Source organism: Simochromis diagramma, unplaced genomic scaffold, assembly GCF_900408965.1.
Source record: "Simochromis diagramma unplaced genomic scaffold, fSimDia1.1 OVJJ01000426.1, whole genome shotgun sequence".
In the NCBI taxonomy this organism is placed as follows: Eukaryota; Metazoa; Chordata; class Actinopteri; order Cichliformes; family Cichlidae; genus Simochromis; species Simochromis diagramma.
The window spans coordinates 34,080-56,298 of record NW_024387170.1 but is presented as its reverse complement, the minus strand read 5'-3'; the positions used below and the strand labels follow the sequence as shown (position 1 = coordinate 56,298).

Genomic DNA, 22,219 nt, shown 5'->3' with positions numbered 1-22,219 from the left:
TTGTAATTCAACTTGACTGAGGTTAAATTTCTTTTTTACTATGGATTTAATTTGTTGATATTCTAAAAATCTTTTCTTGTTGATCCCATATTGTGCAACTAGTCTGTCAAATGGAATAAATTCTGTTCCCTCTAATATATGTTCTAAGTATTTAATTCCTTTACAACTCCATTCTGGGAAATTAATCATATTATTGTTTTGTAATATGTCAGGGTTGTTCCAGATAGGTGTACGTTTACATGGGATTAATGAAGACTCCGTTATTTTTAGAAACTCCCACCATGCTGTCAGAGAGAAGCTGATGTTGATACTTTTAAAGCATTCATGTCTTTTGATGTTTGAGCTAATAAATGGTAGGTCTGAAATCTCTAGATCCTTGCATAGTGCCTGTTCAACATCTAGCCAGGGCTCATCTAAGAAGGTATGTTTTGACCATTCTGAGATGAACTGAAGCCTGTTGGCTAAGAAGTATTGTTGAAAATTAGGCAGATCTAATCCTCCTCTATCCTTGGTTCTTTGTAGCGTTTTTAAGCTGATACGCGGGGGTTTATCTTTCCAAAGGAATTTGGAAATATATGAATCCAGAGATCTGAACCAATCTTGTGATGGTTTGTTAGGGATCATCAAAAATAAGTAATTTATTTTTGGCAAAATCATCATTTTTATAGTGGCGACCCTTCCCATGAGTGATATGGGTAAAGATTTCCATCTAGTCAGATCGCCTTCTACTTTCTTTAGAAGTGGGATGTGGTTTAATTTAGTTAAGTCTGAAAGCTTAGGAGAAACATTAATACCTAAATATTTAATATTTCCGGATTGCAGTGGGGCAGAGGAAGAATTATGGAAGGAGCAGTTAATGGGGAGAACTGTAGATTTTGGCCAGTTAATTGAATAATCTGAAACTCTTGAAAACCAGTTTATTAGAGTAATTACCTCAGAGAGGTTGGTTTGTGTGTTTTGCAGAAAAAGCAACACATCATCCGCATAGAGACTGATTTTATGTTCTATGTTCTTATATTTTATGCCCTTAATTGTTGTAGCCTGTCTAAATGCTGCTGCTAGAGGTTCGATATAAATTGCAAAAAGTGAAGGGGAGAGTGGGCATCCCTGTCTGGTGCCCCTCAGGAGACAGAAGCTGGAGGATGTCTGGTCATTTGTTCTGATACGAGCTGTTGGGGAATTGTATAATATTCTTATCCAGTTTATGAAAGAGTTTCCAAAACCAAATTTGTGTAAAGTTGCGAATAAAAATTTCCAGTTAACTCTATCAAATGCTTTTTCTGCATCTAGAGATAATATTATGGTTTCGATGTTTTTATTGTATGAGTAGTCTATTAAATTAAGTAATCTACGAGTGTTTGTTGAGGAGTGCCGACCTTTTATGAAACCAGTTTGGTCAGGATGAATTAAGAGGGGGGTTATTTTCTCTAATCTCTTTGAGAGAGCTTTGCAGATTATTTTAAGGTCTACATTTAAAAGAGAAATTGGACGATAGCTTGAGGGAAATAAAGGGTCTTTGCCTGGTTTTAGCAGGCAACAACAATGCCTTCACAGTCTTGCCCCACCTTACCTCTCTGAGCTTCTTCATCTCCACACACCCTGTCGGTCTCTCAGGTCAGCTGACCAGCTGCTCCTGGAGGTACCGAGATCCAGGAGGAAGCTCAGAGGGGGCGGGGCCTTCTCTGTTGTGGCTCCAAAGTTATGGAATCATTTGCCCATGCACGTTAGAGAGGCCCCTTCACTGTCCACTTTTAAATCACGTCTTAAAACCCACTTTTATTCCTTGGCTTTTAACCTCAGTGAGACTTAGTTTCTCTTTTAATTGAAGTAGTTATTTAATTAATGATTTCACTCTTCTTTTATTTGTGTTTTATTTATATCTCATGTAATTTTATTTTACAGTTCCAATGTACAGCACTTTGTGTCAGCTGTGGTTGTTTTAAAGTGCTTTATAAATAAAGTTGATGATGTTGATGATGAATATCAATAACATTGAGGCACATTACACAAATTTCAAAAAGAAATCATGTCTTACAATATTTACAACAACTAAAAGCTCTGTAAATCGGCTTTTAAGTGTTCATTGAAGTTTTGAATAATTCTCTAATTTTTTAAGGCAACTTATTCCACTTAAAAGTTGCTCTAAATGTAACAGTTTTACAAAACGTTACTTTTAACTCGAGCATTTACTAAATTGCAGTTTGTTGAAAACTGTGTAATATGATGATGTATTTCATCTGGATACTGCAGCTGAGCAGAATAAATGTGGTGTGTTTAACAGAATTGCTTTCTTTAGAACTACAAGTAAGCCATAGAATATTTTAGCCTGTACAGGAAGCCAAGAAAGTTTATTATGCATTTTATCAATATTAGTATAGTATGAACATCTTCACACTAATCTGGACGCCTTATTCTGGACTAACTGAAGTCTGTTAAGATCTGTCTTATTAGCTGCTGACCAAATGATTGAACAATACTCCAGATGAGACATTACTAGTGCATTAATGACATCTTTCATAATGAAGAAGTGATACACAAAGAGCATTTCATAGCCATAGCTATGCCTTGTCGGCAGAGTTATGTGACATTAGTGATGTTTGTACTTTCAGCGTTAACTTGGTTTTAAAGCCTTTAAAATATACGCCGTTCAATAGTCGACCTTAATCTGACAGAGAATGTGATGATTTTGTGGATAATTAAAGTCAGTCATATATCCACAAACACAACAAGCTGAAAGTCAGTGATGCTGCTCGGTTTGCAGTCCTGAACATCACGGCACAAGCAGGATTCACTGCACTGTTAATGTTAGCTGTGTTATATTGCTGCCTCTGTTCGGTGGTGTCGAGCCAAACGCACTTTAACGTGTGTTTGAACGAGCTGACGGTTCACTCGTTAAGCTGAAAGAAAGATGCTTTAATCACAGCAGTCACACATGTGTCCACTGCACCATCTGGAACTCTTCTTGTTTACACTCGTAATAACACAAACACTAAATCCTGCTTCTCTGGTGCTGTTGTGTAGCAGTGTGTACACCTGAGACTGTCACCTGTCTGTCTGTCCTGCACTCTCTCTCTGTTTCTTTCTCTCTGATTGTGGAATAAAAGTATGAACATGTGTTTATAAGTTACACTTGTGTTTGAATCCTGCAGCTTATCACACATTTGATTTCCATGTGTGACGACTGCAAGTGTCCAGAGTGAGGACAGACTGAGGGAGCCACTGCTGCACATCATCTGTGAGGCTTTGCAGCCCTGATGATCCACCAGGACAAACTCAGCAGTGTGTGAGGAAGAGGAGGAGGAAGAGCCAGCAGCAGCTGACAGATGGAGAGAATAGACAGACTGTTCCCTGTTTGTGAAGGACTGCTAGGAAAGTTTAACATAACTGTCTGTCCTGAATCAGTCTTATTAGGTAATGTTCAAATAATGTGATCATCCCAGTGTTTTCAGTGTGGGAGAAAGTACTCAGGGCCTTCAAGTTACACACTATGAAAGGCAGCAACAAGTTTAATGTTCAGAAACCTAAAGTCTGTATCAGCAGCAGAATGGAGCTAAAAATAAATGTTGGTTTCAGTTCTATGAAGCTTTGAGTATTTTGGATCAGTAGCTGCTGTGTTTGTTGCATCATGTTGCTGTAACTGTTTATATGCTTTATATATTCTTAGCTAAGTTGATCTATAGTGTTACATCATATTCTATAAGGATGTTATGTGTTTGTAGACTTTCTGCCCAGTTTGACCCATTTAGCAGACGTCAGCCTGTTTAAGGCTCTGATATCTATTCTGTGTGACTTAAAGCAGTTATGACATGGTCTGATTTTCTCACCCAATAAAGGAATATTTAATATATCAGTCGACTCTTCATTCTATCAGACACAGTTATCACAGCTCCTACATTTGCTTTTTACACATATGTAAGCATTGAGCCAAATTTAGTACCAACATATTAAATAAACTATATTTGTCTCTTATATATGATACATCTGTATACACACTGTCACAGATACTTGTCTGTGAGTGAAGTGATTAATATGATAACTATAATATTGGCCATATTATATTTACATTACCACAGTGAGATGACTTTAGTCTCATGAACAACATCAGCTGATTGTTATTTACAGCTAATCTTAAATGACTGTTCAGCACAGAAATGAAGCCCAACAATCATGTTTCACAGTCCTGTGGTCTCAGCCTCAGATACTCATCAAATCACACAGAGCTCATGTAGAAACAAATTAACTAAATATGTTCTCCTTCATTTCTGTCAAACAAAGCTGTATGAAACGTTTCCAGCTGTTAGTATCATGGTTGCTAGGCAACCTGGGCAGCGCGACGGAGGCTAGACGTCCCATTTCACGAGCCTACAAGCCTTGCACTTCGGCCTTAGCGGTCTTTGAGTACGCGGCCCTTGAGGACTTTAAAGCTGCAGAACCTGAATCGGGATACAGCCATGATGATCTCCAGCCTCGTGCTCGCCAACATTCTCACCTGAGTTAAGAAGACGATCACTGAAATGGTCTCAGCAGGTCCTTTGATGACAGCAATGAAATGCAGTGGTAAGGCTTTTTGGGGATTAAGTTCGTTTTCATGGCAAAGAAGGACGATGCAGTTCATCTGATCACTCCTCATAACATTCTGGAGTGCAGGCAACATGCTATTATAAAAACTTAAGCAGCAACTTCTCCAGGTTCCAATATTTATGCAATTCTCAAACCTTTTGGCCACGACTGTATAACCTCTTCTGAAGTTTAGTGGATATTATACATGGTTATGCTCAGGATGTGTCGGCCAGTTTCCACTGGAAACGCCTTTTGGTTAAACTGTCAGCGAGGAATTTGCATTTGCACTGTTACATTTTTATATAACTTTAATGCACATAAACAACAGCTGCTTGTTTCAGTGAAAATACATTGATGGCTTTTTAATAAAGTTGTGGAGCTGTAAAGTATTTTGTCTGGTGTCAATTATATCGTCAGCTACATCGTTATGGCAAATGTTCAAATGTATATGGTGATAAATATCTTTGGTCATATGGTCCTGCTCTGTCTGTCACCTTCTGTGTTGAGCTCATTGTTTCCTCTGTAGTGGCTGAGCTGAGTCCAAGTAGCTGAAAATGTTCCTCTGCTGCTCCGTCAGACTCTCCTCCTTCTGCTGATCAGCTGGGACACAAAACAGATCTTTGTTAGGCTCCACACTGCACTGAAGAGTCAAAGTGTCTCATATGTTCATCTGACAAGTAAAAGAACACATTTTTGTTTCCCGAGGTGGGCACCTTGTTGGAAACAAACACAAAAGGTTTGAGCACTGATACCTGCCATTGCTGGCATTGAAAGATGCAACGCCAGCAATGTGGATTGTCAAGACTCAAACCAATCATCAAGCAAAGACAACAGGGATCATTTGTTTCTGTTTATTTAGCATTCACAGCATTTGTAGTTGCCTTCTGTGCAGGGGAAGTCCACGCACACTGTGTGGTACCGCCATCCGCAGAAGGTGCATTCAACCTCTGTAAGAGAAACGAGATTGTCTGAGACTGAAATGATATTAACTAAAGAAGTGGTGATTTGTAAAACTTCACATTTTGATCCGGGATGTACTCTGCATGAAAACAAGCGCTCACTCTTCCTGCTCAACAAATGACAAGGGCGGAGCCTTATACCACGTGATACAGAAGCTGTGCCGTGTGATGCTAAAATTAGCAGGAAAAAACAACGGAGAGCACGTCAGGGATGACGAGAAAGTGACAGGAGAAAATCCGTCCCGGTCAACCACCCAAACACCAATAACGGGAACCTTATACAGCGCTTCCCTATACACGTCGAACTCCCGCAGGCACAAAGACATTACGGAGGCTATCACTTATCACCTGACCAAAGATATGGCTCCCATCAACACTGTGCAAAACAAGGGATTTAGGAAAACGATCAACACTCTAGACAAACGCTACACAGTGCCGTCCCGCAACTATTTTTCTATTGTTGCACTACCTGCTCTGTACACGCAGCGTCGAGCAACGGTGGAGATGGAATTTCAAGCAGGACAACATTTTGCTGCAACAACAAAACGTGAGACATTTGTTGTTTTATGTTTATTTATTGTTATGAGAGAATCATGATCTCAATTCTAAGCCAAAAAATCGTGATTCTCATTTTATGCAAAATCGTGCAGCCCTAACATTAACACAAAACTATTGTTTCACCAGAGAAACACACATGAAGAGAGAGAGAGAGACAATAACAGCTACCAAACAGTCGTCATAATTCGTCACACAATGAGAACAGGACAAATCAACAAGTAACAATGACTAATTAATATTAAAATCTGTAACATAATGTATTGTTTGGAGTTTAGTCTGATTGGTTCAGGATGAGCTGCCATTATCCAATCACACGTCTGCTTACCTGCATCTTTTCTCTTTTTTCTAACCTGAGCACCTGATGGCTTTGAACTTTTGTTGTCCATCTTCCATTGGTTTGAATTTTGCGCTCCAGTACAAACACAAATCCCCCAACCCGAGGATCAGCACAATTAACCTAACAGACCTACACCTTAGTTCACAGATTCACTTTGTCTAAGGTTGATTTCTGGGATTTCACACAACCCAGGATTCAGATCGTCAATCCATGATGGGCTTGGATTTACATCATTATAAATGAAATGCGCTCTACTTGGAAGCAGCCGGCCCCGCCCCTTTTGACGGGTTGTGTGAGACTTTAAATCATCAAACTGTAAATTATAAATTAAATTGTTATTGATCCTTTACCCCGAGTCCTAAAGTGTAGATTTATTTTCTTACTCTTCTTATATTTATTGTTTGTTTACTTGCACCGCTGTAACTGCAGCCTCGTCGTCTCGTCTCTCTATATGCTGGACTGTCTGTAGCGGAGATGACAATAAAGTTTACTTTGACTTCAGCAGCGCGCAGGCGCACCGAGGGCTCTCGCGCTCACTTTATAGAATTTAGAAAAAACATCGGTGCAGATTATAAGTCTGTATCATAATATCTGTTTGTTGTGTTGTTTTTATTTTGTTTTGCGAGTTGGTTATTAGATGCCGCTCCAGCCAGCCAGAGACTCCCCGCCGCCCCGCCCTCTCCTCCCTGTGCCGCCAGCAGCAGGCGCACCTCGCAAACGGAGGGCGCCCTTACTCCCAGCAAATGGCTGATAGAAAACCGATCGGTGCCTACGAATTTCCCAGTATGCGCTGGCATGACGTCGGGGAAGCATGGGTACGACCGATTATTTTATTTTTTTCTTGCCAATGCCCGTGATGCCCCCCCCACCACGATGCATTCTATTGGTTTGCACACTTACACACACCCAGCTGTGGTTTCCTGTTTTGCTGGACTCTGGAGAGCCCCGCCTTTAACGCTCTTCTCTCACAGAGAGCAACAGAAAACTTGGAAAAACTCCAGAATGACTGAACTCAGTTCAAAGTTACCTTGACGCCTTTAGATGTGAGAGGTAGTGATGGTCCGCTTGAAGCTGACGCTCCGGTGCGTGTGTCAGAAAGATCAACACGCTGCTTTAGAAGCACCGTGATTCGTTTGGCCAGAGTCACGTGATCAGTGACATCTGAAGCTTCATTTAGAACGTACCTTTTTTTAAATCGAACTTTATTGAAACACAATGAGTATACAACATACAAACAGATGAAGTTTACAAAAGAACAGAACATGAACATACAGAACCAGGAGTAAAAAAATTATGATATGAGTAGGTGAAAAAAATCAACATATAAATATTGTTTTGAGAGGCTTTTTGTTGGTTGAGTCTGAAATTGATTGTATGTACAATTCATATCCTTATAAAAAGGCAGAAATATGGTGTTTTATTAATAAACTTACATTTATGGATATAAAATAGCTAAAAGTATTAACAAATTTTTTATAAAAAACATTTATCATTCTTCCTGGGGAACACACATGTCTAGATTGTCCCTGATATCATAACTGCTCAAACACTGATGATTATATTTGAAGAATTATTCCTGATGGCAGCAAAGTTTGAATGGAGCTCTCTGTCTGTGCTGATTTGTCGCCCTCTGGAGGTCAAAGCACAAACTGCATGATGTCACTGTAACCACCACAGTGACAGGAAGTGTTTTTATGACTGAAACACTGAAATGATGCTAACGGCTGTCGTTAGGCTCACTGACAGCAGTGCTGATGTGTTCATGTCAAACACTGGCTCAGGTCAGACTCCTTCATCCTTCTCCAGCGTGAGGCCGCCCTCAGACCCACAGGAGCTCTGACCTTTGACCTCCTGACCCTAACCATTTTAGTCTTGTTGCATCTTTAAATGCAAATCCATCCAAACTGTAGCCGAGCAAAAGAAGCTGGAAGTTGTTCTATGAATGATGTTGTTGAAGGAGCTTGAAAGAAAAGCGTCTGGACTTCTTTAAGTTGCTTGAAGAGGGACATGGATGTCTTAATGCCCACTCACATCCTGGGACATTTGATCACAGGAAATCACATGATAGCGTGGGGCTAGATCTCACAATGGGTTCACCCAAAACCTTGGCTGATTGCGACCCACACCCGTTTACACACCTTGGCTTGTGTGATTAGGTGGAGGATCAACAGGGGCTCCATGTCCCTGAATTTAAACTGAATTTAAACACACCATGCACAATAGAATAGAATAGAATAGAATAGAATAGAATAGAATAATCCTTTAATTGTCCCACAAGGGGAAATTTGGTTGTAACAGCAGCCAAAAAGACAAATATAAAAACAAACAGTACACAGGACACAGAACAGAAACATACACAGTTTTTCTTACATATTTACATCAAGGACAATGGTTACTATAAACAGAGAGTACTGTACAGTTATTAAATTAAATAAAAATAACTACAGGTAAGAGGCAAACCAGGTTGTAGTGCAAATTGGTTAATTAACTAACTTATTGCAAGGACCTGCGGAAACGCTCCTTCATGCATCGAGGATGCAGCAGTCTGTCACTGAAGCAGCTCTGCAGTTCAGCAGCATTTACATGCATGGGCTGGGAGACTCTGTCCATCAGAGATGTTATTTTGGCCACAGTCCTTCTGTCTCCACCACCTGCACTGGGTCCAGGTGCATCCCAGAACAGAGCTGGCCTTCCCAATTAGTTAAACTGCAGGAATGTCTTAAAGACATAAAGACCTGGATGGCCGCTAACTTTTTGCTTCTTAATTCAGATAAAACTGAGGTTATTGTACTCGGCCCTGAAAATCTTAGAAATATGGTATCTAACCAGATTCTTACTCTGGATGGCATTACCTTGGCCTCCAGTAATGCTGTGAGGAACCTTGGAGTCATTTTTGACCAGGATATGTCCTTCAACGCACATATTAAACAAATATGTAAGACTGCGTTCTTCCATTTGCGCAACATCTCTAAAGTTACAAATAGCCTGTCTCAGAGTGACGCCGAAAAACTAGTTCATGTATTTATTACTTCCAGGCTGGACTACTGTAATTCATTATTATCAGGATGTCCAAAAAACTCACTGAAAAGCCTTCAGCTAATCCAAAATGCTGCAGCAAGAGTACTGACAGGGACTAGAAAGAGAGAGCATATTTCTCCTGTTTTGGCTTCCCTTCATTGGCTTCCTTTTAAATCCAGAATTGAATTCAGTGGTTCAAATCCTGCTCCTCACATACAAGGTCTTAAATAATCAGGCCCCATCATATCTTAATGACCTTGTAGTACCATATCACCCTATTAGAGCACTTCGCTCTAAAGTATTTAAAAGTAGAATGGGAGGGAGAGCCTTCAGTTTTCAGGCCCCTCTTCTGTGGAACCAGCTTCCAGTTTGGATTCGGTTTTTCTGAAAGTTTTTCCTTTCCAGTCACCTTTCTCACTCACTATGTGTTAATAGACCTCTCTGCATTGAATCATATCTGTTATTAACCTCTGTCTCTCTTCCACAGCATGTCTTTTATCCTGTCTTCCTTCTCTCACCCCAACCGGTCGCAGCAGATGGCCCCGCCCCTCCCTGAGCCTGGTTCTGCCGGAGGTTTCTTCCTGTTAACCCTTGTGCTCCCCTTCGGGGCAGCTCCGGACCCCGGGGGTCCCAGAGTACCCCTGGGTCGCATTTCACAGGCCACGCATCAGGGTTGGCTCCTGCGCCCCGTACACCCACGTTTCCCTCCCTGAATGCCACTCCCATTTCAATTTTTGCCATGCCCTTTAAGCCCTTTGCTTTTTGCCCTTGCAATTGAGCCATTAGCGATTGCAGTCCATGGTAGCGGGCACATAAAGGGCATATGGAGGGGGGGGGGGATTGAGCATAGAGTTTCACTGTATGCCGATGACCTTCTTCTATTTCTTTCCACCCCGCTTACCTCCTTAACCGCTGTACTTAATATACTGAATGCTTTTAGTCACCTCTCTGGACACAAAATTAATATAAATAAGAGTGAACTGTTTTTGATTAACGAGAGTGCTTGAAATCTGGATTTGGTAAATGTTCCCTTTAAAATAGTCACAGATCACTTTGATTACCTTGGGATATGTGTCACAAAGCAATTTCATTGTTTGTTTAAAAGAATCTCCTCCCCATGCTGGAACAGTGCAAGCACATTCTGTCCAGATGGTCCCCATTATCCTTATCTTTAATAGGTAGGATTAACTCGGTGAAAATGATGCTACTTCCAAAATTCTTATATGTTTTTCAATGCCTCCCTATCCTGATTCCAAAATCATTTTTTTAAATCTCTAGACTCACTAATCACTTCATTTATTTGGAATGGTAAACCTCCCAAATTGAAGAAATCTATTCTTCAAAGGCCCAAGCCGGTTGGAGGTTTAGGCCTCCCTAATTTCCAGTACTATTATTGGGCCACCAATATCAGGTGTTTGTTGTATTGGAGACACTACCATCTCGAACCGTCACCACCAGTTTGGGTTGCCATGGAGTCATATTAGGGCTGGGCGATATGACCCAAAATTCATATCTCGATATTTTTTAGCTGGATGGCGATATAAGATATATCTCGATATATTTTTTTAAAGCCATAAAGTAAGAACAAAAAGAGAGTTCTTAGTCAAAGCTGTGTCCCAGATGTCACACAGGCACTTTTATTAACATAGAGCAGATGTACATAACATTTACTCAAAAATAAATTATGAGCATTTATTAAATAATAATGCTCCATAAATAAAAGAAAACAATGTTGTTTTTGTGCATAACAAAAAGCTCACAATTGTGCAGTCAAAATGTAAACTAAAAGACGCTGAGCACAATAACAAAGACAGATTTCACAGCTGCTCTGTTCCCAACTTGTACTGCGTGACTGACAGCCTGGAGTTTGAAATCCTCTTCGTAACCACGTCTCATAACAGGTGCCATTTATGGTCCTTATACACAGTAGGGTAATATTACGTTGAAGCACAGTACGTATCACTCCGCGAGGCTCAGCCGTAATGCTCCGACAATCCATCAAGCGGTGCAGCTCCGTAGCTTACTAAAGTCGTACTAAAACATTTTTTGACAGATTGCTGAGCGCCGTGTTCCACATAAAATCGGTTCGCGGCCATCAAGCACAACCCGAATTCATACATAAGGCGCGCTGTCAACTTTTGAGAAAATGAAAGGATTTTAGTCCGTGCAGCACCTCTGGGCTGCATGGCGTTAGCGTGGTTAGCTCGTTAGCGTGGTTAGCTAGCTAACACGTTGACGCCGTCCAGCCCCACGCACGGGGCGATGCGCAGTAACTTGTTAACGGAGATTTGCCGTGTCCATCTTGTCGCTTCCTGCAGGTGAAGCGATGGGGGAGGAGGGGGAGTTGTGTTCAGTGAAGGAGAGGCGAGGCCGAGTAACGTTGCGTAAAGACGAAAGTGGACGAAAGAGAGGCAAACTTGCGGCTCCACAAGTATAATTATAACGTAACATAGACTATATCGATATAAAGGATATTGTCACACCTTATATCTCGTATAAAAATATATCGATATGTTTTAAAAACTCGATATATCGCCCAGCTCTAAGTCATATTCAAGTGGGAAAATTTCTCTACTTGCGACTTTAGGTTCATCACTCCCTTTGGCATTGCCTCTACCCAGTAACAATAGAGTTGTCCAGCAATCTCTTAGAATCTGGTCTCAGTTTAGGAAGAGTCTGGGTCTCCGGGCTTTCTCACTTCAAAGCCCAGTTGCAGCAAACCACCTATTTGTTCCCTCAGTGGCAGATAATGCTTTTCATATCTGGCATAAAAAGGGCCTAAAATCCTTTGCAGACTTATATGAAGATGGACAATTTGTAAGTTTCTCTCAAATATCCACCAAATTTGGCATAGCTGCAGCTCAGTTTTTTCGGTTCTTACAGGCCAGACACTATATGCAGAGTGTGACAGCAGAATTCCCCCAAATGCCTCCACACAATCCAATAGATGATTTTTTAATGGTAAACCCAACCTCAAGGGGCATAATATCAGCCTTGTACAATTTAATTTCCAATTTACAATGCTCTTCAGTAGCGGCTATCAAATCTAAATGGGAACAGGACCTTACCTTTCATATTACAGATGAACTGTGGGACTCTGTCCTTGGCCAGGTTCACAATATATCAATGTGTGCTCGAAATACACTTATCCAATTTAAGATTCATCGGGGGCATTGGTCCAGGGATAGACTGGCACACATATACCCAGGGTGGACCCAGCCTGTATAAGGTGTGGGGGTGCTCCTGGTACATTGTTTCATATGTACTGGTCCTGCCCTTCTTTGTCCACCTTTTGGAAATCTGTTTTCCATACCATGTCTGAAGTCCTCCAGCATCAAATTGAACCAGAGCCACTCTGTGCTATGTTTGGTCCGGTCCAGAATCTGAATCTGTCCAACTCCAGACTCAGAACATGAAACTTTTCATTATTCAAGGTTCAAGGTTCTTTATTTGTCACATGCATAGTTATACAAGTATAACACACAGTGAAATGTAACCTGACACGCTCCTCGACATGTGCAAAAATTGGGGGGGGGGGGGGGGGGGGGGGGGTAGAGGAAGAACATTATATATATATATAGTATATACATTGGGTGAATGTGCAGTAGTAGCAGCAAGCAGGTGAATTCTGTAGATTAATATGAATAGACATCTGACTATTTTACAGGATAGACAATATAAACATATTTAAAATTAAAGGAATTTGAAATGTACATTGTTGGCCAGGCGAGCTATACTGCTGAAGTGGAAAGACTCTTCTCCCCGCTCACACACACAATGGCTAAAAGATATAATGTCTTGTATGGATTTAGAAAAAATTTGATATACAGTTTGTGGGTCTAAAAATAAATTTTATAAACTGTGGTCTCCCTTTCTGGACTTCTTTGAAAGGCCCACAACTACTGTTACTGAGTAGTCCAAGGAACGCCCCCCCCGGCTTGTTTTTTTTTTCTTTTCTTTTATGAGTCTGTTTGTTGTTTTTTGCTTTTGTTTGTTTTTTTCTGTTTGTTTTTTGGATTAGTTGGGCAGCAGGCTGCCAATTATTTGTTGTTTTAAGGGTTAGGGTGGGAACAAGATTGAAATTTTGGAATATTCTGAAGTATTTTGTGTTATTGTATACATTGTATTGGAACCTTTGTCTAATAAAAAAAACCTTTGAAAGAAGAATACATCACACTAAGTGTGCATTTATGTCTCATAGTGATGCATTGTACATACTAGGAATACACTGCTGCTGCTTAGTGTAGTCTAGACCACGGTCAGCTCCTCGACTAGATGGATGAGGTCCCGATGATACCGAGATTTTTCATTTTGATCATTTAGAGACAAAAAACCTCCACGAGGCTTGCATATTTCTGGTTCATGCCCCAAGTCACGCACATATACAATTATAATAAATAAGATGTAATGTTAATGGAACACCTTGAAAACCCATCAAATGTCAATGAGAAAGAAATCATGCTGGAACAAAAAGATGTCACAGCGTTCGAAATGAAAATGATCATCCTACATCCCAAAAATCAAAGTAAAAAAATTACTATTAAATTTTACTTGATAACTAAATCAAAACTAATGCACGAGGACAAAAACGATGGTTGACTGCACTGACACTTTTATTAGCAAATAAAAAAACAAAAACAATCATTTTCACTTAGTTATTGGATGTGTATATGATCTGTTTTAATAAGTCATTTATTTTCATATTGTGAAATAGCCTAAAAAACAGACTAAGCATTCTAACTTTGTGTTATTCAGTCAGTCCCATACATGAACATGGACACACACTTGATCTTGTTTTATCTTGTTTTATAGATTTGTGATGCTGTGTTTTCTGACCACAGTCCTGTGATGCTTCAAGTTCCTCTTGTCTGTACCTCAGTTAAACCGCGCTGCTGTTCGCCGCTGTCGTATTTTTGACCCACTGCTGAGCAGTTTTTAACAGTTTTTAACCAGAACTGTAAAGTCCCAGAGTTTTTGTGCAGCCAGACTGAGGAACTGAGCTCATGGTTTTATTCCACCTACCAGATTGCTTTGGACACTGTGGCTCCGTTAAGAACCAGGCAGCCTAAAACTAAATCTGACCCCTGGCTGAAGGCTGTCAGACGCGAGTGCTGTCGAGCTGAGCGTGAATCGAAACAAGCTACAAGTGTCATTCCAGATGCTAAAGGACTGTTGGCATCAATATCAAAAACCTGTAAAAGATGCCAAAAGACAACACTTATCTGACATTATTTCGTCAAACTGTCACAACCTGCATGTTTTATTTAAAACCATTAACTCCGTTCTTAGTGCACCACATACTGACTGCAGCCTCGTCTGCAGCCTGTAAACGTTTTTTTAAACACTTTTTTATTGAGAAGGTCTCCTCCACCAGGGCTCAAATCTCTTGGTAGCCCTACTGAGACCCCCAATGTGTATTTAGATACCTTGGCACAGTACGTTAAACCAGCTGTGACAAACATGGAGGTCAAAGTGAACTCTGAACTGAAGCTTGACAGTCAGATTAAGGCAGTGGTAAAATCAAGCTTCTTTCAGCTCAGGCAGCTGATAAAATAAAGACATTTATTTCACGGCAGCACTTTGAGACAGTTATCCACGCCTTTGTTAGCACTCGGCTGGATTACTGTAATGCACTTTATATAGGGATCAGTGCTTCATACATTACTCATTTACAGAGGGTGCAAAATGCTGCAGCTTGTGTTTTAACTGGCACTCGAAGGTTTGAGCACATCTCCCCCAATTTAGCTTCACTTCACTGGCTGCCCATTTCTTTTGGCATTCATTTTAAAATTCTTTTATTTGCCTTTAAAGCTCTCCATGACCTAGCTGCATCTTAACTCTCTGAGCTGCCACAGTCTTATAAACCCGCCCGCTGTCTCAGGTCAGCTGATCAGCTGTTACTGAATCTACCCAGGACTGAGCGTAAACTTAGAGGACATCGTGCTTTTGCTGTAGCATCTCTGAAACTGTGACACGATCTGCCTTTAGAGATTAGACAGGCTTCTTCTCTGCCTGTTCTTAAATCACTCCTGAAAACTCATCTCTTCACCCTGACCTTTGACACCTTGTAAGATGTTGGTTTTTAGTTTGAGTTTTTTAGTTTATTTTTGCTCTTTTATCTTGTTTTAAATATAGGGCTGTTTAAATTTTTTATGTATTATGTGTTTTATTTTTTTACTGTTATGTTTTATTCTATTGTTCTTAACTCATTTACTGTACAGCACTTTGGTTTTGTCCTGGGTATTTTAAAGTGCTTTCTCAATAAAGATGGATTGGACTGGAAGATAAACACTTTAGTTTGCAGTACTGTGGTAAGTTCACAGTAAAGCACTGTGTTGGACTGGCGCACAGTGATTGTGGCGTTCATGGTCAGTGTTAGGTTACCTCAAGTACAGTGGATTCATTTGCATTTAAGCTGATGATGCTTAGATTACGTCATCAAATTTCACCTTTATATCAGCTGTATAGGACAATTCTCAGGATACTGTTAGTGTAGGAAATGGAAAGACAACCAAGATATCTGTGAAACGTCTGCTTACATCTTGAATTCAGCTCCGGCGTATGTGGTAAGTTGTTAATGAGTGACTTTAATTTATTATTTGTTCCGATGTGGCTATACACTCTACTGAGAATAAGCATACTGTCATGATATGAGTGGATCTTCAAAATAGACATCAAAATAGTTCATGGAGAAAATGAGTAGAAAAAGTAAAGATCTTATTAGGAATAATATTGTTTGGATAATTATAACCATCATAAGCAACCGAATCATCTCAACATGTATTTGCTCAAAAATTTATTTATTACTACGAACACGTATTTAATTATCAACACAAGGAAAATCAACAGTTTCTAGAACTCCAACAGGGGCAGGACTTGGAGGTACTGGGATTTCAGGAGGCAGCAGAATGGTACACTGGTCAGTGTCATTGTTATTGACCTGTGATGGTGGATGGCCTTGGAGAGAACTGAGAGGTAACTCAGACCTCTTATCTTCAGGACACGGAAAGCAAACACACTTCTTCTCAGCAGCTGGAGACTTAGAGACATCCCAAGTCATCAGCCTCATGCGTTTAGGCATCAAATGTTAGAAAGATAGAGAAAGACTATAATTTGGCAGAAATACTATATTAAGCACACAATCCTATAAAAAGCAGAAAACTATATTAGGCACAAATCCAAAAAAGCAGAACTAACTAATAGGCACAAATAGTATAAGAAGCGAAATACTATAATTTAGAGAAAAGTAACAACTTTAGAAAACGCATGACTCAGCAGAAATATAACAAACAAAACTAATCATAGCAAAAAATATATCTAGTAAAAATGTCATATCTTAGTTAACATTATGAACAGTTATGACACAAAACGAAAAAAAAAATAATAAATAAACAGAAAAAGATGACGTTATCTCAAAACTACTGTGAAAAATTGGAAGAAAAACCATGTCAACACATTTATTTCTAAAAAAAAAAATCACATAAAATTGGTGCACCTTACTCAATGCAATTGGGATATGCATTTCCCTGAGATGATGTGGAACCATGATTCCAAGTGTATTTTCAGTGTTCTGACATTCATGTCGGAATACAGGGATAAAATGTTTTCATCAGTACAAATCCCACACTACCCTGAACGAATGATTTTACCACACCTATTCACTAGAAGATTTCACGTCTAATGATACATGTGGAGAGAGCAATTAGAAGCATCAAGGCAATCAAAATATTTGACACCATATCCCTCTGAACGGTGCTGGCAGTGCACAAGTCTGCTCCTAAGTATTATCAAAACAACCCCTGGTTAAAACTTGGCAAAGATTTCACTGTCAGTGAAGTTGCACAGTTCACTTGGCATTTAGATTGCTCATCAGGTAGATAGGGCACCTCATATACTAAAGCTACGAGACCTCTGCAGCAGCTGTAGTCTTGTATTTATTCCACTGATTGAATTAAACAAAATGTTTTAAAAACCTGCACCGCTCAGACCAGGGCCCTATTTCAGGAAGCCGGTTTAGTGCAAACTCTGAGTAAGTATACCCTGAGTTAACGAAAACTCTGGGTTTCGTTTCACAAAGCGAGTTTAGATTAATTCTGAGTGAGTTACTAGACACACACTCGTGAAGCTAACCTGCCCCCTAGCAGGTTTACTTCAACTAACCCTGACCTTCTCCACTCTTTTGTCAGAAACGACTGTAGGAAGTGTCAGACATGGCGTGTCCCTCCTTGAAGATCCAGTAGATGTTGAAGCCCAAATTCTCCGCAGAGCTCTCCGCGGGAGAGAGTGATTAGAGCGCGTTTGGACATTCTATCATTCCTAATGATTTTCTGTGGGAACGTTACCGTTTTGCAAAATCTAAATATGAATAAGAGGAATAGGAGGACATAGGACAATAGTTAGGTAAAAAGGATTTTTGAAAGGGAGGTAGAGATGGAGGAGAATTTGGAATCGGGGGGAGATAGGAAGTACAGTTGATGAAACGTTCGGTATGTTTGGGTGTTAGGGTCATGACACAAGTTATAAAAGAGGGAGAAAACGAAATTTAAGGAGCAGAAGAAGAAATAATAGAGTGAGAGAATAAGAACGTAATTAAAGTAAGGTCAGGCGTGATTGGCGATAGATGGAAATAATTAAGCTCTTCAGTAAATGAAGGAGATATGTGAACAGGAAGTCTTCAACACATATACAGGTACAAGTTATGTAGCATTTCAAACTAACAAATTACTATTATAGAAATGGATGCTAATTGTGTTCTCGCATGTGAAGATCAATGTATGCTGCCAACATATCACAAATGTGGAAGCCAACTGCTCAGCAGTGGTGAGTGGGGGTGGTGGAGGACACCTGTTTTTTCGGGCCTCCGCTTTTTTTCTGTTGGCTATAACGGGTCACATTTGAGCACAGAGTAAGCAAATATGTACTTTGAATGTGCTCAGATAATTTCAATAAGTGCTTAGAGAACGAAAATTAATGTAGCCTCTAACTGCAAGATTACATCGGACAAACAGACCAAGCACTAAAACTTGAATATCTGCGCTTTCTGCCCAGACCTAACTCTGCAATGGGTGGAGGTGTCAGAGGCAGAGGACACATTAAAAAGGCCAAATCATCATCCAGGGATGAACGATCATATTTAAAATCTGGATGCATGAACTTGTCTGTGTCCTTTGACTGAAAGCTGGCATCAGCAGGTGGTGGACTTAGGAGCTCACATGCAGGTGCGCTGATAGGTCTGAACATGAAAGCGGGAACTTCATTATCCAGAGCACAACGGTCTGCATTGGATGAGTGTGGGAGCTTCTCCTTTGCCTGTGGAGGAGGCAGACTTTGAGCCAAAGGGATCTCGTGTTGCAGAGGAACATTCAAGTCATCTGACGTTTTGCTCTGTTACATATTATTATTGTTGTTGTTGGATTTTTCTTTAAAAATTCACATGATTTAATGTTTAGAAACAGACACAGTGAAGGGTAACCTACCACAGCTCGAGCCATTTTAGGCATCTGTTAAGGCAAAGACGCAGGATTTGGTTTCTCTGTGTAAGATTACAGGACAGTTGTCAGTTTCATTTTCAAGTCAGTTGGATAAATTCATATCAAACTTCTCAAACTGTATCATTAAAGCGTTGTTTAGATGGACAAATATGAAAGATATGAAGACAAAAACAGTAACAGCTGGCAATCAAGGGAAAACAACCTTACGAAAAAGGTCTTAATCATTATTGTTTAAAAGTAAATCTTTCAGTCCTTACTTCAGTGATTGTTTGAAGTCTCTGTTTGAAGTCTAAAACCTACACTGGGAATTACTCGGTATGACTATGACAACTATGACAGGAAAAACATGAGCATGAATCAGAGGAGGTGCATGCGAGAAACTCTGATGAAAAAACATGAATATGAACATGGACCTAAACAGAATCAGGAGATAACCTGAAACCCGGAATAACGTGAACAGAGGAAAACAGACGCACCAACACTGACCAGAGGAAGACAGCGGACTTAAATACACAGAAGAGAAAGGAGGGAAGTGGAAACACAGCTGACACAAATGAACCTGACACCACAGGGGAAGCAAAATGAAACACACTGAACATGGAAACACAACCCTTTCAAAATAAAAGACGAAACAAGGAGAGACGTAGACGTGTGATGGGCTGAGTTGAAAAAGCAGGAGGAGTCACAGGAATTATTACAAAAACATGGTTTTCATTTATTTAACCCAAAAAAGCTGTGATGGATGGCCTTCGCCTCACGGTAATGCACCAAAGCTTTATCCGCCACCCTCCAGCCCAGAGGAACGAGACGCTCTTGTAAAATTGACATTCTCCTCCCTGGCAGCGTCCCCAGCAAACCATGTGGAAGTCAACCTGACCGCGGAGCTACTCATGCAGCAAGGTGGTTCCCCTCTCTTCCTAATCTGTCTTGGGTGTGTGAGGGCTCAGAGAAGCACTTCCAGTTCATTAAAGGAAATGTGCCATCTTTCTGCACCTTTGGCAATCACATCCCATTTGCTTTGCCATTCACACAAATTTTGACTAAGGGTCCCCAGCCTCTGCATGCCATTTTATATACTGTTGCAGAGTCAGTCACAAACCAAACATGAGAAGACAAAACAAAATCTTAACTTAAATAACGTCTTAACATTATCAAGGTAAACTTATTTTAGAAAAGGTCTTTAAAAAAGATTTTTACAAGCAGACCTTCAATTCAGAGTGACAATTGTGTTGTACACAAAGTTTTTGACATCTTTCCATGAGCGATTAGCTAGGTCTTTTTCCACTTCTAAGCATTTCATGCAGTGTTCTTTTTTTGGAACTTTGCGCTCTGCTACAAATTTTCCCAGCCGTCTTTGCACTGCCGTCTTCTCTGCTTCACTCCACGGCCTCTTGATCTTCACACAGGGTTTCTCTACAAATAACACAAAACACAATGTGGACGGTTAACTTTACAACATGTATGTAACCGTAGGTTTTGTTTGTTTGTTTGTTTGTTTTTAAAATGGGGTTCTGCTTGTGTATATATACAGAAAATGCCTAACCAAACGGTAGGTTCAACAATTTACTCAACATTTTGTACCCAAGATATGTAGTAAGCAGTTCAAAATTTAGTATTTTGAGTTTACAGAAACATGAGATCAGTTGTTGAGTAATATACTTAGAGTGAAACAGCAGCCAGTTTACTTCTATACATTTTGTTTTCACAGGTACTTATTGCATCTAGCCTTTTAAAATAAGATACTAACTAGTTATTTCTGCTAAAATCATTCACCATAACAATATTGTTGTAAACAAAACAAAAAAAAAAAACCCTGTCAGACTTTAATAATTTGTTTTTGTTTTAAATAAGGCAAATATTTCTGATGTACTAGTAATAAAAAAAAACTGTGGTGTTGGTAATAATCATAATCAGCCCTAAATATATGCTTTAGCAAAAAGGAAAGTTTGAAGCCTAATCTTAAAAGTAGATAGTGTCTGTCTCCCGAATCCCAACTGGAAGCTGGTTCCACAGAAGAGGGGCCTGAAAACTGAAGGCTCTCCCTCCCATTCTACTTTTTCAAGGCCAAGTACAATAACCCAAGTTTTATCTCAATTTAGAAGCAGAAAATTAGAGGTTGTCCAGGTCTTTATGTCTTTAAGACATTCCTGTATTTTATCTATCCATGAAGCCATAAAACAGGAAGTGATACGATACCAACAACACCAAGTGAAAGAACCAGTGAGCAGTCAGTCAGCAACCATGTAGTCTACTTAAAGAGCTTTGTTGCTTGTACTTGCCGTTTCTTGCTGTCTTTTCACAAACCTCTCACTGAAAATGATGGTCCAGACTGTCAATCTAGTTCACTTTAAAGGTTTTGATTTTAAAACACAACATCTGTGTGTCATATTGGTGGAAACTAAAATATTCATTGTAAGAAAATAACATTGATGTAAAGTAGTTGTCTTTAAGTGGTAAATCATAGGACTAGTGATGGGATTTCCGGCTCACTAAAAAGAGCCGAACCGGCTCTTCAAGTTGTTTTGTTGCTTTAATTAATTTATTATTAACAATAATATAAAATTATGCACAAACGGAATTACTAATGTAAAAAAGAAAAGTGGTTTTATTTATATATGTTTATATATAAATATATGCGGTGGCCCCTAGAGACAAAGCACGTACAAACTCCAAAAGACATTTCTAGTGTTAACTGAACTTCCAAAACAGAGCTACCTAGATCACTTAAATTACACAATTGAAAGCATATGTGTATGGTTTGTGTATTTATACACAAGCACTCATATATATTCAAATAATTTAAAAAAATGTTAATTTACCTGTTACTACCACACACCAAATCCGGTTGTAGCCACTAGGTAACAAAAGCTCAACACTGTGCCTAGCATTCTGGAGCACTTCTGTTGTCTTTTGTACGTGCTTCGGAGTTTTTACGTGTTTTGGAGTTTTTATGTGTTTTGGAGTTTGTGCGTGCTTCGGAGTTTTTACGTGTTTTGGAGTTTGTACATGCTTCTGAGTTTGTGCGTGCTTCTGAGTTTGTACGTGCTTCGGAGTTTTTACATGTTTTGGAGTTTTTACGTGTTTTGGAGTTTTTACGTGTTTTGGAGTTTGTACATGCTTCAGGGTTTATACGTGCTTCGGAGTTTTTACGTGCTTTGTCTCTAGGGGCCACCGTAAATATACTTTTATTTATTCACTCCACATTTAATAAATAAATCATATAATACAAAAAACAACTATTCACATTTCAACTTTTAACTATTTCAATTTTTAGCTTTTTCCTTTTAAACAAATTT

At 39.7% G+C, this 22,219-nt stretch overlaps 3 long non-coding RNA genes across 3 annotated transcripts; 1 reads left to right on the top strand and 2 right to left on the bottom strand.

Moving 5' to 3' along the window:
* Positions 1–291: 291 nt before the first annotated feature.
* LOC120744606 lies at positions 292–20,909 on the top strand. Its single transcript, XR_005698406.1, has 3 exons — positions 292–303; positions 467–468; positions 20,272–20,909. It is a non-coding gene; the product is annotated as an uncharacterized LOC120744606 (long non-coding RNA).
* LOC120744607 lies at positions 4,918–7,591 on the bottom strand. The gene is made up of 2 exons (XR_005698407.1): positions 7,442–7,591; positions 4,918–5,160 (listed from the first exon to the last, which is right to left on the bottom strand). It is a non-coding gene; the product is annotated as an uncharacterized LOC120744607 (long non-coding RNA).
* LOC120744605 lies at positions 5,396–5,659 on the bottom strand. Its single transcript, XR_005698405.1, has 2 exons — positions 5,599–5,659; positions 5,396–5,507 (listed from the first exon to the last, which is right to left on the bottom strand). It is a non-coding gene; the product is annotated as an uncharacterized LOC120744605 (long non-coding RNA).
* Positions 20,910–22,219: the final 1,310 nt, after the last annotated feature.